The 15,609-nt window shown below is 42.6% G+C and overlaps 1 long non-coding RNA gene across 1 annotated transcript in view; it reads left to right on the top strand.

Moving 5' to 3' along the window:
• Positions 1 to 1,529: 1,529 nt before the first annotated feature.
• LOC128343083 (uncharacterized) overlaps positions 1,530 to 15,609 on the top strand; it is a 28,002-nt gene continuing 13,922 nt past the window's right edge. The window contains exon 1 of the long non-coding RNA XR_008315328.1: positions 1,530 to 1,644. This is a non-coding gene — a long non-coding RNA (uncharacterized LOC128343083). The remainder of the gene's footprint in view (positions 1,645 to 15,609) is intronic.

Here is a 15,609-nt window from a genome sequence, read left to right as displayed (position 1 = left end):
CAGAGACTCAAAGTGACAAATATTAAAATACAGGAATTAAAAAACAAAATAAAAACAGCAACAAACATAAAAACATAATATAAACAGAATAAGGCAGCATAAAAAGCAAAAAGGCAGAAACTACCATTCAGGTAAAAGTAAAGTGTGCCATCAAGTTGATTTCGACTCCTGGCGCCCACAGAGCCCTGTGGTTTTCTTTGGTAGAATACAAGAGGGGTTTACCATTGCCTCCTCCCATGCAGTATGAGCAGATGCCTTTCAGCATCTTCCTATATCGCTGCTGCCCAATATAGTACCAGAGGGGATTCGAACCAGCAACCTTCTGCATGTCAGTCAAGCATTTCCCCGCTGCGCCACTTAAGGTGATGCCACTCAGGAGTAGTGGGGAATTTTTTTTTTTAAATGCCAGTATAAGTGCCATTCAAATATCAGGTGGCAAGGTTCCAGAAGAGGCTTTATTTGTTTGTTTGTTTGTTTATTGTTAAATTTATACACCACCTTTCATTACAACAATCCCAAGGCAGTTTTCATTAAAACAATCCCAAGGCTTCAACCAAAAATGCTTGTTCATGTATTTCTGCCAACTGGGCTTCATAAGCTGATGTGATGCACAAGAGAACCTTTCTGAAAGATCTTATAAGATGCACAGAATCAAATGGTAGAAGGTGATCCTTCAGGTAACTTGGCTGTAAGCCATAAAGGTCTTAAAAGGTCAAAACCAGCAGCTTAACTGAAAACAGTCCGTTTCCAGTCACAAGCCAGTGCAGCTGGTACAGCAGGGTGTGATGTAACCAAGTGCAGCTGGTACAACAGGGTGTGATGTAGCCAAAGTGTCCCAGATTTGTCAGGACTCTTGCTGCTGCATCCTGTACAAGCTGAAATTTCCAAAGTGTTTTCAAGGGCAGCCACACATATTGCAGCAGTCAAGATGAGAGGTGACAAGGGTATGGGCAAGTATAGCCAGGTCCATATGAGTCAGAAACAGGTGCAGCTGATGCATCGGCCAAAGCTTGACAAAACAACCCTGGCCACAACCAACACCTGGACATGCAGGAGTAAGGACAGGTCCAGGAGCACTTCCAAGCTGCAAACCTCCTCTTTCAAGGGGCATTCAATCTGATCCAGAGCTGGGAAACAACTCATTCCCAGATCAGTGGGCCTCCTCAACTCAAGCACCTCTGTCTTTTCTGGATTTAAATGGAGGAGATTTAAATGGGTTAGGAGCAGGAAAACCAAGATACAGAAGCTTGTTTGTATCCACAGGACCCTCTCCTACCCAGCGCCAGCCAAACTGGGTAGTCCAGCTTTTGAGGCCAGGCTTTAACCAAGATAGGACAGAAACCTCCCCTTCCCCTACCTCGGCAGGCAACTGTGTGAGCGATCCTCTAGGCTCCAGAGCTCCCGGGTGGCCAGTAAACAGTGACTGTTTTAAGCAGCGAGTTGGGGGGAAAGAGAGGCCATGCAGAGCATAGTGGCAGTAATGCTGGAAGCAGCCTCTCTGTGGCTTGCACATTGCATTGTGGGATGCAGGAGGACTCCTCCTCCCAATACCACTTTGGGAGTCTGCTGCCGCATTGATTGTGTGGGTGCACAAATGATGAAGCCTGGAGGAGGAGGAGGTGCCAATAATGTGGAGAAAGGCAGGTAGGTTCTTGCCCAGTCCTTTCGGCTCATGTAAAAGAGTCTCACATAGTCTCCAAGAACTTCCTGATCAAATTCCTCCCTTTCAAAGATGCCAGTAGGGTTCCCCATACTAAGGTAAACCTTGTACTTTGATTGTTTAAAGCCATAATGCCCAAAAGGAATGCAAAAAATATTTGTAGTCTCCCAGTTTGAGAAACACAGCCTTGATTATCTGTTTCACAAGAACAAGCAGAATAATAATTATGTAGCAGTTAACTCTGACAAATACTATTGCTACAGGAAAAATATAGTAGACAGGTTATAGCATTTTGTAATATAAAACTCTTGCCAGGAGTCAATACCAGCTCCTTCAAAATAATGAGTTAAAGCCTCAGTTCTATCATCACTCTCTATATATTAATGAAATCTTGACCCTTACAAACCAAGGGTTTGGTCTGGCAATTTGTGTGGAAATTTACATATTTCATCATAGTTGGCAAAAATGAGTGCTGAACCTTACACTCTCTTTGTATAAATGCCTAAGTACAGATGAAAGGGGACTTTGGCTGAGAGCTCTTATAACTAACTGTTGCTGCTTGTAAGAGAATTACAAACCCTGCTGACCAACTATGCACAGTAAGAAAGGGTCTTTTTATTTTTAATTTACATAGTTTTAAAATAATGAACTTTGTGAACAATGTGAACTTTGGGTCAGAGAAGCTTGAGGACTTTTAAAGCAGGCAGTTTTATTAATGTCTGTCTAGATTATTGGCAGAAGCTCTTAAATGAAATGAACTGGTCTGTGTGTAATACGTTCCTCAGCTGCAACATAATTCTTATGTTTGTAGCGGTCCCTAGAAATTAGAGGCACATTTTACATAATCAAACTAAGGTGCCTGACATCCAGACTAATGTTGTATGTGCCAAAAAAAAGTTCTAAATATAGAACAGGGGAGGGGTGATTTTCACAGTACTCACTTCCCTCTGCAGGCCACTGTGCCTCCTGAAAATGTCCCTGAGGGTTGTGGGACCCCCAAGGACATATTTTCAGGAGGCACGTGGGTTGCAGAGGGAAGGGGAGACTGGAAGAAATCAACCCTCTCTGTTGGGCATGTGAAATGTTTTACAGTGCATGAAACAATACTCTGGATGTCAGCCAGTAAGAATTAAGGAAAACACACTCAAAAGATGTAGTGCAGTTTTGCTAAAACTAAATGAAAGGCCATTATCCAGTTAAATAAAAATCTTGAACAGCAAATGGCATTAAAAGTTCTTAAATAATCTCTTATCTTTAAGACCATTATTTGAAACAAGCTGCCTGGCAACAATCACTCTTTGTTGCCTTTTTGTTGCCTGAGTTAAGCAAGATTGCACTGTAACACATGTTACACTAAAATACCCTAAAATACCCTAGATCAGATTAGCTTGTTTGTTATGCAAGCAGCATTGCCCCACAAATTATTGTTAGGAAATGTAATTTCATCAAATGACAGACAAAACATATGCCATTTTCATTCTCAACAGCCTAGAGTTTAATCTGAAATAACATCTGCAATGTAACATGCGACACTGAGATCCAATTTCACAGGAAAAAATGGCTGTAATTAAACCTATTCCTCAGTTTTTGAAGAGGTGTATCTAGAGTGAAGATTTTTCCTTCCTTGAAATCAAGTCAAAGAGAATATCTGTATTCTTTGATGTCGTCCATTTACCTGGCATGACCTTTTCCCTCCATAATCACTGTGGATTCAGAACTTCTTCTACTTCAAAACCAAGTAAATATGTCAGGGGAAAAACAGATATTTTGCTTAGTAGCCACAATACCACAAGACTACACATTATCTTTGATAGCTTGGCAGTTTATTTTTGCATAATTTGGATGAAACATGCTTACTGGAAAAATTGCCTCATTAATATTCAGTCATAAATATTTGTGCCATCATCACACACCTGCAATGCCAGTCTAGTTTGGACTTGCACTGGTAAACCAGTAGGTGCATACCAACATAAGCATTGCATTTACATTTATAATATTGAGGTAAAGCTCAATAGTTTCTTATATTTAAAACAAACTTTAATTAGGATATGAATACAACTTATTTATACATTCATTCAAATATTTGCACCCTACCTTCAATAAATTCCTGGGGCAGCTTTTAGAATTAAAACAATTAAAATCAATAGTGAGGCCAGTATGGAAATGGGTATCTAGTTGTGTTCATCTTTCAACAAGACCTGGAAAAATAATCCTCCCCGGTGTCCCCACTCCCCTCTGAAAATTCTAAATGTTCTCATAATGCCTACTGAACTGTATAATACTGCCTTAAACTGGTAAATAGTGGCAAAGCCTGGGAAGCTCTGGAACCAATTGCTGAGCTTGTCTGGCCAAGAGCTGGGAAACACCCACAATCCAATGAGCTATAGCTTTTGCCAATACTCTTTTATGCATTATCTGTCAGCTATTTTAGCTAATATTTTCTTGATATTTTCAGTTTAAGGTGAAGCTTTCCTCCCAGAAGTTTCAGTATGTTAAATGGAACTGATACAACCCTCCCCATGCAAAAAAGAAAATAAAATAAAAGCAAAAACACTTCTGATTGTGCAGACACCTAGAGCAGATCATGAAGGCCAGGAGCGGAAGAGCAATAATAAGGGCAGAGAAAGGGTCTATATGCTGTAAGACCTTCAGAGGACACAAAAAACCCTGTGTGGTCAGTCACAGACAGGCATTTATAATCCCCTAAGGGACCTCATATGTGCTACTTAATGGCACAGCAGGGAAGTAACTTGCCTAGGGAGCAACAGGTTGCTGGTTCGAATCCCCGCTGGTATGTTTCTCAGACTATGGGAAACACCTATATCGGGCAGCAGTGATATAAGAAGATGCTGAAAGGCATCATCTCATACTGCACAGGAAGGGGAAATGGTAAACCCCTCCTGTATTCTACCAAAGAAAACCACAGGGCTCTGTGATCTCCACGAATTGACACCAACTCGACAACACCACCTTACCGAAGGGACCCCACAAAGGGACCTGCCAGGGCTGGCCCATCTACTAGGCAAACTAGCACCTATGGCACCAAGTGGAGAAGGGTGTCAATAGCCTGTGTCACATGCCACTCCTGGCAGTGCTCCCCTGCTCATGCAACCACCTCCCATTGTTGGGGTGAGTGGGTAACCAAGCGGGCATTTTCCATCCCTGTTGCCTGAGCACACACTTCACCACCTTTGCCCAGTACTCCTGTTGCCGGCCTCCCACAGCACGTTATAATGACATCATCTCGGTGGGTGAATGACAAGTACTGCCCAATTGCTTGCTTTCTTTGCTGGCTCTGCCTGCCATGCCTGCTGCCTGCCTACCACAGCACACATCACTATAACATGTCGTGGTAGGCCAGCTGTGGCAGGAGCATCAGGCAGTGGCAGTGAGGCAGGCGACAGGGACCGCCCACTCACCTGGGCAAAGGGGGCAGGGATGCAAAAGCCAGGCTTTGTCTGGGGTGCCCACAATCCTTGAGTCAGCCCTGGGGCAGGGGATCCCATGGCAATGGTGTCTCCAAACACAGTATCACACCAGCCATTCTTTTATGTGAGGTTAACAAAAAATGTGTATTCAGGGACACCAAAAGGATTTGTTGCTCTTCCAGCAGTCCTGCTGAATGCAGACCATTTACTCTGTTGCACAGAATTTAGTGGAAGCCATATAGAACCAAGTCTGCTCCTATTTATATAGCCGCTTCCTGGATTCTGTTTCTTGGCTATGCCATAAATATTCTAGCGTTCCTTTTACTTTGTCAAAACTGTATTACTGATTCCTTCCTTCCTTCTCCTGCCCAATCGGGATCACAGCAGGAGCAAAGGATTAAAACGCACTCCTCCCCATGCCAGAGTCTCAATTCAGAATGGGCCACCCATGGCCATTTACATTAAAAAAACAAATACACAAGGTCAAACAATATCATTAATGTCACGTCCAGTTGGCCCTCCATCCTGTATCACCCTCTGCTAGTTTTCTCCAAGAAATTATCAATCATGAATTTTTCTTTTCCACATTTTATACAAGATATTTCTCTACAGCACATATCTGAGAACTTTAGTCAGTAAAGTTTGTTTTTTTAAATTACCCAAATGCTTAGACTTTATCTACTACTTCCCTTGGGAGGCTTGTCTATTTCACCCTCTAATAGATCTCACTAAGAGCAAATGGCTACTTTTTTCTTTTGCCCAATTTCACCCTATTATTTCTAGTTATGGTTCCCCCCTCCTTCCTTGTCAGGCTCTATAATGGCTTTCATTCCAGGCCATGAGAAGAAAATAGCCTTTAATGGAATCTTTACTCTTCTGCTTCCCTTCTGATTTGCAACATTGGTAAAATACATTGCTCTGGAAAATAACAATTATAATCAACTAGAACCAGACCAGTGCTACTTAATACCAGTCCCTTCTTAACTTTCAACCATAATTGTGGGAGCACAAGGTTGAACAAACTGAGGATAAAAACCATGAAGTTCTCATTAAACATGGTATCTGAAGTCAATTGTGTAAATAGATCAATTTTGTAAACAGATATAGTAATCATCAAACTATGAAGTATCTTCAGTGTCCTTCTACTTTTGCCATTAATTTTCCATTAAATGTACACACACACACACACACACACACACAGAGGAAAATTAATGGTATCAACCATTAGTGACTGGGAGTGTGCATAACCAGTTCAAACTGAAAAGGGTTAGATTCAAACAGATCCAGTTCGAACCGGACCAGTCTCAAAAAAAGATGGCCAGTCTGAGTTTAAACTAAACTGGGCCCAGTCTGTTACAGACTGGTCCAAACCAGTTCAGTGGTCTGAGGGGCCATCCAAGATTCCTCTTTACAAGCAAAGGGGAATCCTTTGACTTCTAAGGGTGGTGGTGGGTGGACAGCAAGAGGACACCTTACCACTGGTAGCGGGGGCTCCTCTAAACCCTGGTGCTCCCCCCAGCACTGCAGTCCACATGGTAGCATGTTGCTGGGGGGCAGTGCTGGGGTTTAGAGGAGCTGGTGACGCTGGTTGCAACGGTAATGTGTCCTCTCGTCGTTCCCCCAGCAGCTCTTAGAAGCCTTTAAAAGGCAGGATTCCCCTTTGCTTGTAAAGGGGAGTCCTCACCAGATTTCCCTTTACAAGCATAGCCCCTTGGACAGTCAAATTGGGTCAAAATGGTTCGACCCGTTTTGATCAAATGAATCGGGCCACTGATCGGATTGACCAAACTAGTTTGCAAAATTTTAACTGAACTGCTAGTATTATTAACCCCTGCTAACTGGGCAAAGAGGCACCTTTTACCATGGTGATTCTCTTTATTTAGCAGGGGGAGAGTAACTGGCCCTATCCACCCCCAGCACAGTACTTCCAGTTAACTGTTGCTGGTGTCTATCTTGTGTTTCTTTTTAGAATGTGAGCCCTTTGGGGACAGGGTTTCATCATATTTGTTTGTTATTTGTCTATGTAAACCACCCTGAGCCATTTTTGGAAGGGCGGTATAGAAATCAAATTAATAATAATAATAATAATAATAATAATAATAATAATAATAATAATAATAGAAACCAGTTCTGTGTACTTCCCTAACCTTTACTGCCATTACATGATAACTATTGTGAAGATTAATATGGAGAGTTTATGGTCTTGTCTGACTGAACCTGATATGTTGACTAACCCAAATATAGTTTTTTGTTGTTGTTGTTGTTTTACTACAAATTCTTAAGAAAGAAACAATGCAATATAAAGCTTGGCATTAATAGGTGTGTGTGTGTGATTTTATACACACACACACACACGGATCCAAAGAGTAGCTGTCAGAGGACTTGGGCATGCCTAGTGGGACTTTTGACTCCCCCTGCCCCCGAACATCACAGTTTCATTCCATAATAGAAACTGCTTTTAAAAGTTACCTTAGTTTCAAAAGTTGGTTTTCTGATCTTTGAGAACTATAAGCCGAAAGGCCTTTTGGTTGCATTGCTCTGGGCTCTGGATCCCAGCTATTAAGATTCTTATTTTGATTTGAAAGGGAAATATGCTTGGCTTCGGGTCTTAAAGATGTTTTGTTTTGGATCATTCTTGGACTCTTAGCAGTCATAACTCTCTTCTGAAATGATTCGTGTTTTAATGCACTCAGCTTTTCACCACCATGTATGGAGGAATCACAATGCCATAAATGGGGAAAGCATCCACTCACTAAAGTTTAATTTTGTGCACTTGGGGAAAAGGGGGGGGGCTGGGCAATTTAAGTGTAACATTTGGTTGCTTTCTTCATACCTGGGAGTGATGTATCCATATCCATGGGCAGCAGAACTTGGGAGTTCATGTGCCAGCTTCTGTGATATAGCAAGTATTAAAATGTCCCTTTCAGACTGCAAAAATTAACTTAACAAAAAAATTATTTATTAATTTTCAAAATATTTATCCTGCCTTCCTTAAAAAAAAAAAGATTCAAGGCAGTTAACAAACTACATATTTCTAAAACAACTGGCAGTGGTGGGCATCCTAACTTAATTATTTGATGGAAGTCCCTTTAAAATTAATAAGACAAGTTATTAATGACTAAGTTTTCTTATTAATTTCAATGGGAATTCCATCAAGTAATCTAATCAGGACGGACAAGGAAAATTTCTTTCAAAATGGCGTTCACTTCTCTGGTGCTACCACAGAAGAGGCCCTGCTTCTTGTGCTCACCCACTGTGGCTCAGGTGGTGGAGTAAGCACAAGAAGAGCCCTGCTGGATCAGACCATCAAATGCAGCACTTTGTTCCCCACCAAGTCTAACTCAGTGCCTCTGGGAAACTCACAAACAGGACACCATTGCAATAGCTCTCCACTGTTGTTGCTGTCCCCAGCAACTAATATTCAGAGCTATACTGTATCTGAATATGGAGGTTCCATAAACCTATCATGACTAATAGTTATGCTACCAGAAACTTTTTCCATGAATTTGTCTATCCCCTTTTAAAGCTGCTTAAGCTAGAGGCCATCAACATATCTCATGGCATTTGTGTGAAGAAGGACTTTCCCCTGTCTGTCATAAGCAAGTACAAGAGCAAAGTCTCAAGATATCTGTAGGTCTCAAACAGAGGTGCACCTAGGTAATTTTGGAGCCTGGACCTAAAGGTTGTTGGAGCCCACCCCCACTGCAAGTTAAGCATAATGTTTTAACACGTAGGTTCTTGAGGGCACAAACCACACCACCCAGGACAGACTAAAGAGGATTTGGGGCCCCCATGGGGTGTGGAGGCCCTGGACTTCAGCCACATAGACCAGGGGTAAGAGCACCTCTGGTCTCAAAAGATCAGGCAGATTCAATAAAGGCCAATGCACTTCTTCCAGTTCTTAAAGTAGACTGTTCATGTGATCAGAAGATTTTTCAGGATTGACAAATGTGGCAAGAGCAACATGTGAACTGGTACATCAATTAGAGTTAATACCATTTCTTATTATGAAGGTTGCCATATTCTAATCACATCAAAAAGGTACCCTGATCACATTCTAGGAGCAGATTCTTAATCTCTTTGCCACAGCCTTGTGACAGCAGTTTCGGAATCTGCTTTCCCTTTTAGTTCCAGCAACAGTTTTTAAAAAATCATCGCTCATAAGCCATTTTTCATAATACCTAAAAATACATTTCCTAGTTCCTTTCGTCCTGAAGCAGAAACACAACCTGGAAGCTCACCTAATGATTTCTGCTTTCTTCCTGCCAGCTGCTATTAGCCATCTTTCTAATGTTGTCCTATTCAGTTCCAACTGATGCTTCTTGACCTTTTCCCACAGAAAAGACAGGTTCCTGAAGATGTGTGCGCACCAGTATGCCATGGATAATTTGCCTAAATAAATGGTTTCTATATAAGACCCTAGTTCTAGATTCAGACCTCTTGCCTTTCTTTCCAAACAACAACCCTGCAGTGCATTGTGAACAATACTTTGGAGCTTCCCCAAATTATATAATTTGCTGTTGGAAAAGGCAAGTGGTTGGCAGGCTCGTCAACAGATGTATGGAGTGTGGAGAGCAGGGATGTGCAAATCGATTTGGGCAAAACAATTTGTACCCAAATCTAGCTTATTCAGGTGATTTGTAGACAGAACAAATCACTCCTGTGCTCAATTGCCCAGATTCGGGTATAAAACCAATCGCCAGATTCTGACCTCCATTTTGTGGCCACAGTGGTTTGGGGATGGTTGGCACCCCATGTGCACTCCATCACAACCCACTCCGGGCCACCCTGGTGCCCCCCCCGGAGTTATGGGGCTTCTGAAATCCCCATTACTCCCTATGAGGAAAAGCTTAAAGCAAACCTCAAAATTTGTTAAAAATCACCCCTTTGGCCAATCTCTTTGAAATTTGGGTGGTAGCTTCCACCCATTGGGCATTACCACACACCCCACTCTTTCCCCCCAGAACCCCCCAGAACCCCTTCTTTACCCCAAATCAATTCAGATTTGGATTGATTCAGATACAAATTGAATCTGGGGTGATTCGAGGGGGCAGATTTAGATGCAAACAAATTGGGGGTGATTCAATTCAGGTACAAATTGAATCAAGAAATTGATTCGTGCACATCCCTAGTGGAGAGCTAACAAAATACTTCCCTGAATTGGTGACCATCTGTTGGACCCATGCCAAAGCTTGATAGGTACTTCCAGAAAACTCAGATGTGATTTTCACTTTAGTTTTATCTTTTTGCCCTAAGTAGATGCTATTGTTTTAATGTTTTCACATCCCATTTTTCTGCCTTGTTTCAATACTTTAGTGAACTATGATGTGTTATAGTTTACAGATTCCTACAGAAAAAGGAGTGCATAGGTCCTCCACTGATAATTTAGCTCTATGAAAGGTGAAATGCATTGAAGGCTTTATGAAATGACATGTAAATTGTCTGCTGCAGAATTTACTTCTCCCATTCAGACTGGCTGTCTGTTTTTGACGAGGATTAGGGCTGTCCACATTGATGAGAAAAATATGTTTCTTTCCTTGCAAAACATTTTCTTTAAAAATAAGATAACACTGAGAAAACTGCTACATGATTTATAGCTAGTTTAGAAAAAAGTTGTGCAATTGCAAATGTCAGCTTTTCTTCTCCTTTTAGCAGGGTGGGGGGAGGGTGGCATGGATAGAAAAAAGCAATATAAACAATGTTTTCTCTTCCATACTACCATAGTATGTACTTTATCACCCAGTGGCTTTGTGTAATAACTGTTACTGAAAAGGCTAATTTAAGATCTAAATTTATTTTAATTAGGCTTTGTAATGGTGCAGCAGATGTTAGTCTGTTTAAAGACAAACCTGCACTTGCTAAGAATTTCAATGAAGCCTCAGTTTTAGATGCCACATTATAAAGGAACTGGAGAACAGAAAGAAGATATATTAGAACTGAAAAAAATGAGAGAAAAAGAAGAAAAGAAGGCTCATGGAAACAGCAAAGACTTTTTCATTTTGTTAGACATGCCCTGTTATCAGCTGCAGTACCGTAAAGTTGGGGTCGCAGTGCAGTATTAATAACTGCCAGTTGTTGTTAACTACTATGGAACACTAGATAACCTTACGGAGAATCTATATCTAGATCTTAGGCAGCAGAGTAATGAGTCCCAGTGGAATGAAAGCACTGGCCGTCTTTGTTGTAGCTATTGATCTACTGTAGAATCCTGATGTGATTTAGATAAGAGAGGAAGAGATAATGGCATTGATTATTCTATTTAAGAGCCAGACTGAGACTAAACTCAGGTACAACATGAATACCCGCTTGTGCACACACACACAAACACACACACACACACACACACACACACACACACACACCCTACTTTATCATCCCTTGTCTTTTCTTCATAGTTCAAGGCAATACACGGTGTCACAGCAATAGACAAGGGCATACATCTTGCTAAACATATAGCTAAGCACTTTGACGAAACAGTGACATTTCTTTCTCACTCCGCTTTTTGCATAAGTATGCTTACAGAAGAAAACACTAAATGAATAGGCAATTTTCTAGCAGCGAGGCTGCCATTGCTGGGGCAGAGCTTTGTCTTGACAACAAAACCTGCATAGCTAATGTTGATTTACAGCCTCTCTGTCCCATTGTGCCAGCCAGCCAGTTCACTTGAGAAGGTTCCGGCTTTGAAGAGCCAAGTGCAGCGGCTGCTCAGCAATGGATAGCACAGAAAGCAGGAGGGAAAGAAGGCAAGACTTCATCCCTTTGAGACATAGACCAAACATGCAAAACGGTGTACAATTAAAGCACCTCCTTCTGCTTTGAACACCAGCTTTAATCACCAGACACAATTTAGGGTGCTGGGTGGCTTTTTTTTAACCTATAGACCTTAACAAAGGCCTGAACATCTAGCTAAAGGTAGATAGAGAAAGAGCCACGTATTGCGGCCTGCTGAGTGCTTGATTTCATTTATTTATTAAAACATGTATACTCCGCTTTTAACATTGTATGAAAGCAACTAATAAAAATTTTAAAATGACCATATCTGAAAAATGAGCAAACTGTATCAGTTGAAACAACAGACATTACCATGCTATTATAAGCAGCAGAGAAACACAAATCATTTAATAAATGTCTTCTGAAATAAAAAGATGTTCACCTTCCACTTAAAGTCAGTGGCAGACATTCAGACTAATATTGCACAGATCAACCAGTGTTTTCAATTGCACAAGAAAGGGGGAGCAATTGTAGATTATTCTTCCCCCTTTCCTCTGAAGTTGCCTGTGCCTCCCAAAACAATGTCCTTGACCATTAAGGACATAGTTTTAGAAGACACAGAAGGAAGGGGAGATAATTGAAAATTGCCCCTCTTCCCTCACATGAAAGAAAACATGGTGGGGCAGCACAGCATTAGTTTGGACGTCAGTCAGTGAGAGAGAGAGTCAACCAGATCTCTCTGGAAGGAAGTTTCCTAACTATAGTGCTGCAACTGAAAAGACTCTGGCATCTAATAAATGAATTCTAGCTAACATAACACATGATAACATGTTAATTATCTCTTCTGTTTTTTAAAGATCCAGGCAGGTAGCAAAATTAATGTTTTTAGTGAGGCCTTAGCTAGCTTCTGTACATGCTTTGATTGATCACAAGTTTGCAAGCTTAACTGAGTAGTTTGCAAGCTTAACTGAGTAGTAGCCGGTGAGTGCTGCTCCAGGGAGCAGGGGAATACTACTCTAAATGGCAGCAAGCTTACCTGCTGCTGGTACCCGGGATACTTTACAAGGTGGTGGCACCCACCCCAGCATCCCATGGGGAGGATGCCCACCCCTGCAGCGCAGGTGGGTGCACGGAGTCCAACTGAGCAGTGGGGGCAGGGCAGCCTTCCTGCGTGATTCTGGGATGGGTGATGCCTCCTCCTCATAAAGCATCCTGGATACCCGGGTGGGGAGAGTTCACTGCCATTTAGAGTAGTATTCCCCTGCCCTCACCCTCTCTGGAGTGGTACTCACTGGCTGCTACTGGCTTAAACGCTGAAAAATTATGGAACCATTTTCATCCAATGTCCTTTTCACCCACAACCTCTAAAATCAACCAAGAAAACTTCTAAGTATTTGTCTTAGTATGAATACTCATAGGTATCTTCCTGTGAATACTCATAGGATATGAATACTCAGCGGTATCTTCCAGTTGGTTTGGAATCCACATCTATCTCTAATATGCTGAAAGTTCCCCACAAACCTTCCTGTAGTTGAAAGGGTTTAATGTGTTAGATGTTTTTTTTCTAGAGTTCCATACATTGCTATACCTTTCTTTGTTTGATGCTGTTTTATTATCTTTACTAGTATTTTTAAGCCCGTTATAATAACGAGTGCTAGGTTTCCCCCCCTTTATTCCTTCTTCCTTTCTCTCGCCTTTTTTTTTGTTTCTTTTTTTCTTTCTGACTCTCTTTCTTTCCTCTCAATAGCGGTCAGGCCGGACACTTCTGCCGGCTCTAATCTCCCCGCCCGCCCGCCTGCCCCCTGTTTAAGGGCCAAATCGGCCCAAACAACTGCCGCCGTGGCCGCGGCCGACCACCCAACCGCCCTCCCAGCTGCCCGAGTCCTCCTCACCCCCGTCTTCGGCCTGCGTCAGTCGGGCGATCAAGGACCATAATCGGAGAAGGAGAGAAGAGCTCGCAAACAGAGCTCCTCTCTCTGCAAAGCCTCTGCCCGAACTGGCGGTTTGGGCGCAAAGGACGCCTGTTGTGTCCTATGCGCCCAAAGCGCCAGTTCGGGCAGAGGCTTTGCAAAGAGAGGAGTTCTGTTTGCGAGCTCCTCTCTCCTTCTCCGATTATGGTCCCTGATGATCGCCCGACTGACGCGGGCTGAAGACGAGGGTGAGGAGGACTCGAGCAGCTGGGAGGGTGGGCGGGCGGTGGTGGTGGCAATTGTGTGGGCTGATTTGGCCCTTAATCGGGGGGGGGGGGGCGGGGGCGGCTGCTGGCGGCAAGTGAGAGAGCGGCAGGAGGGGTAAGTAAACCCTCCCGCCGCTCTTAAAGGTACCCCCCCCACTCTTTTCTTTTCTCCCGGCCTTTTTTTTTCTTCCCCACTGCTCTCCCGGTTCCTCCCCTACTCTCACAACCCTCCCGGTTCCCCCGCTGCCGGCTCAGCCCTCCCAGTTCTCCCGCTGCTGCTTCAGTTTTCGGCCCAGTTTCCAGTTTCAGTTTTCGGCCCAGTTTCCCCCACTGCTGCTTCACCAACATGGCCGCCCATGTCAGGACGGCCGTATCTTTCACAGTCGTTCTGGGCATGTGCTCCGTGCATGCCCAGAACGGCCAAGAAAGACACGGGCCGAAGACAGGCACGGGATCATGCTGTAGCTTCTTATTATAGAGGATGACCATGAGCCACTTAGCATTTTACTAAAATGATGCAAAAAAATTAAAAATTAAAAAGCCTGCAACTTGTAAATAGATAATTAAATTCAATACCTATTTCAGCATATAGTTATATAGTTACAGAATCTGGCAAGCATTTCAACAGCACTTCAGGGTATTCCAAAAGGTTTGCACTTACCCAATGGAATATTTTTACTTTTTTCTTTCAACAGCAAACTCCTATGCCACATCACAAACTGCTTTTACAATTCCTTTCAGTTTCAGAACTTAAAATATTTCCTGCGCATTGTAAGGAGGGCTACTGTTCAAGAAACTTTAATGTGGGTTTTTTTGGTAAATGTGTATATATATATATAGAGAGAGAGAGCGAGAGCGAGAGAGAGAGAGCACGCAAATTCTATCTTGGATTAGGGTTACTAGTTGACACCGAGCCAGGCTGGAAGAGCACCTGGCAGTTCATGTGTTCAGGCTGGGGATGCACTGAGAACTTGCCTGCTCTGACATCACTAAAAGGACATCCCGAACGCACTGTCGGGACAATTTTTAAACTCAGGGATGGGGCTGGTGGTTGATGGTCCAAATTATCCCTCATCACATGTCCAAAACCAGATGTGTAGCACATGTAGACAGTCAATTTGGATCATCACCCCTCTCACACGATTAAAGGACATACCAACAGTGCGTCCTTTAAGGCAGGCATGTTCCTGGAAAACACATGATGTGTGCCACAGGTTTAGCACCTTGTTGTGTGCACATGCAAATATATTTGCATGAGTCCAACATTAGACTGGAATGCAAGCTCCAGACTTAGTGAAACAGCCTGTTGCTAGCACAACATCCTTGTGAACGCACAGCATTAGCCAGGATATCAGCCACTGTCAATTAGGACCTTTCCCTTGAACTATATGTTGTCTTTTTTGGATCCCTTCATGGCCATGTTAAAACAACACATTGTATTAGTACACAACTTGAGAATAACAGCAGGATCATGGTAGCCTAATTTTGGAAACAGCAGTGTCTATCTCCAGCTGAACATTGAATGTGATATGGAATACCATGCTGATGAATAAAATAACAGTGTGCAAATATATTTTGGGAAAGAAGTCTTCATTTCCAAAACCAATTTAACCAACATTGGTTTCTTTTCAGTT

This window comes from Hemicordylus capensis, chromosome 1 (genome assembly GCF_027244095.1).
Source record: "Hemicordylus capensis ecotype Gifberg chromosome 1, rHemCap1.1.pri, whole genome shotgun sequence".
NCBI lineage: Eukaryota > Metazoa > Chordata > Lepidosauria > Squamata > Cordylidae > Hemicordylus > Hemicordylus capensis.
The sequence above is the reverse complement of the archived record's forward strand: the minus strand, read 5'-3'. Positions and strand labels throughout refer to the sequence as shown.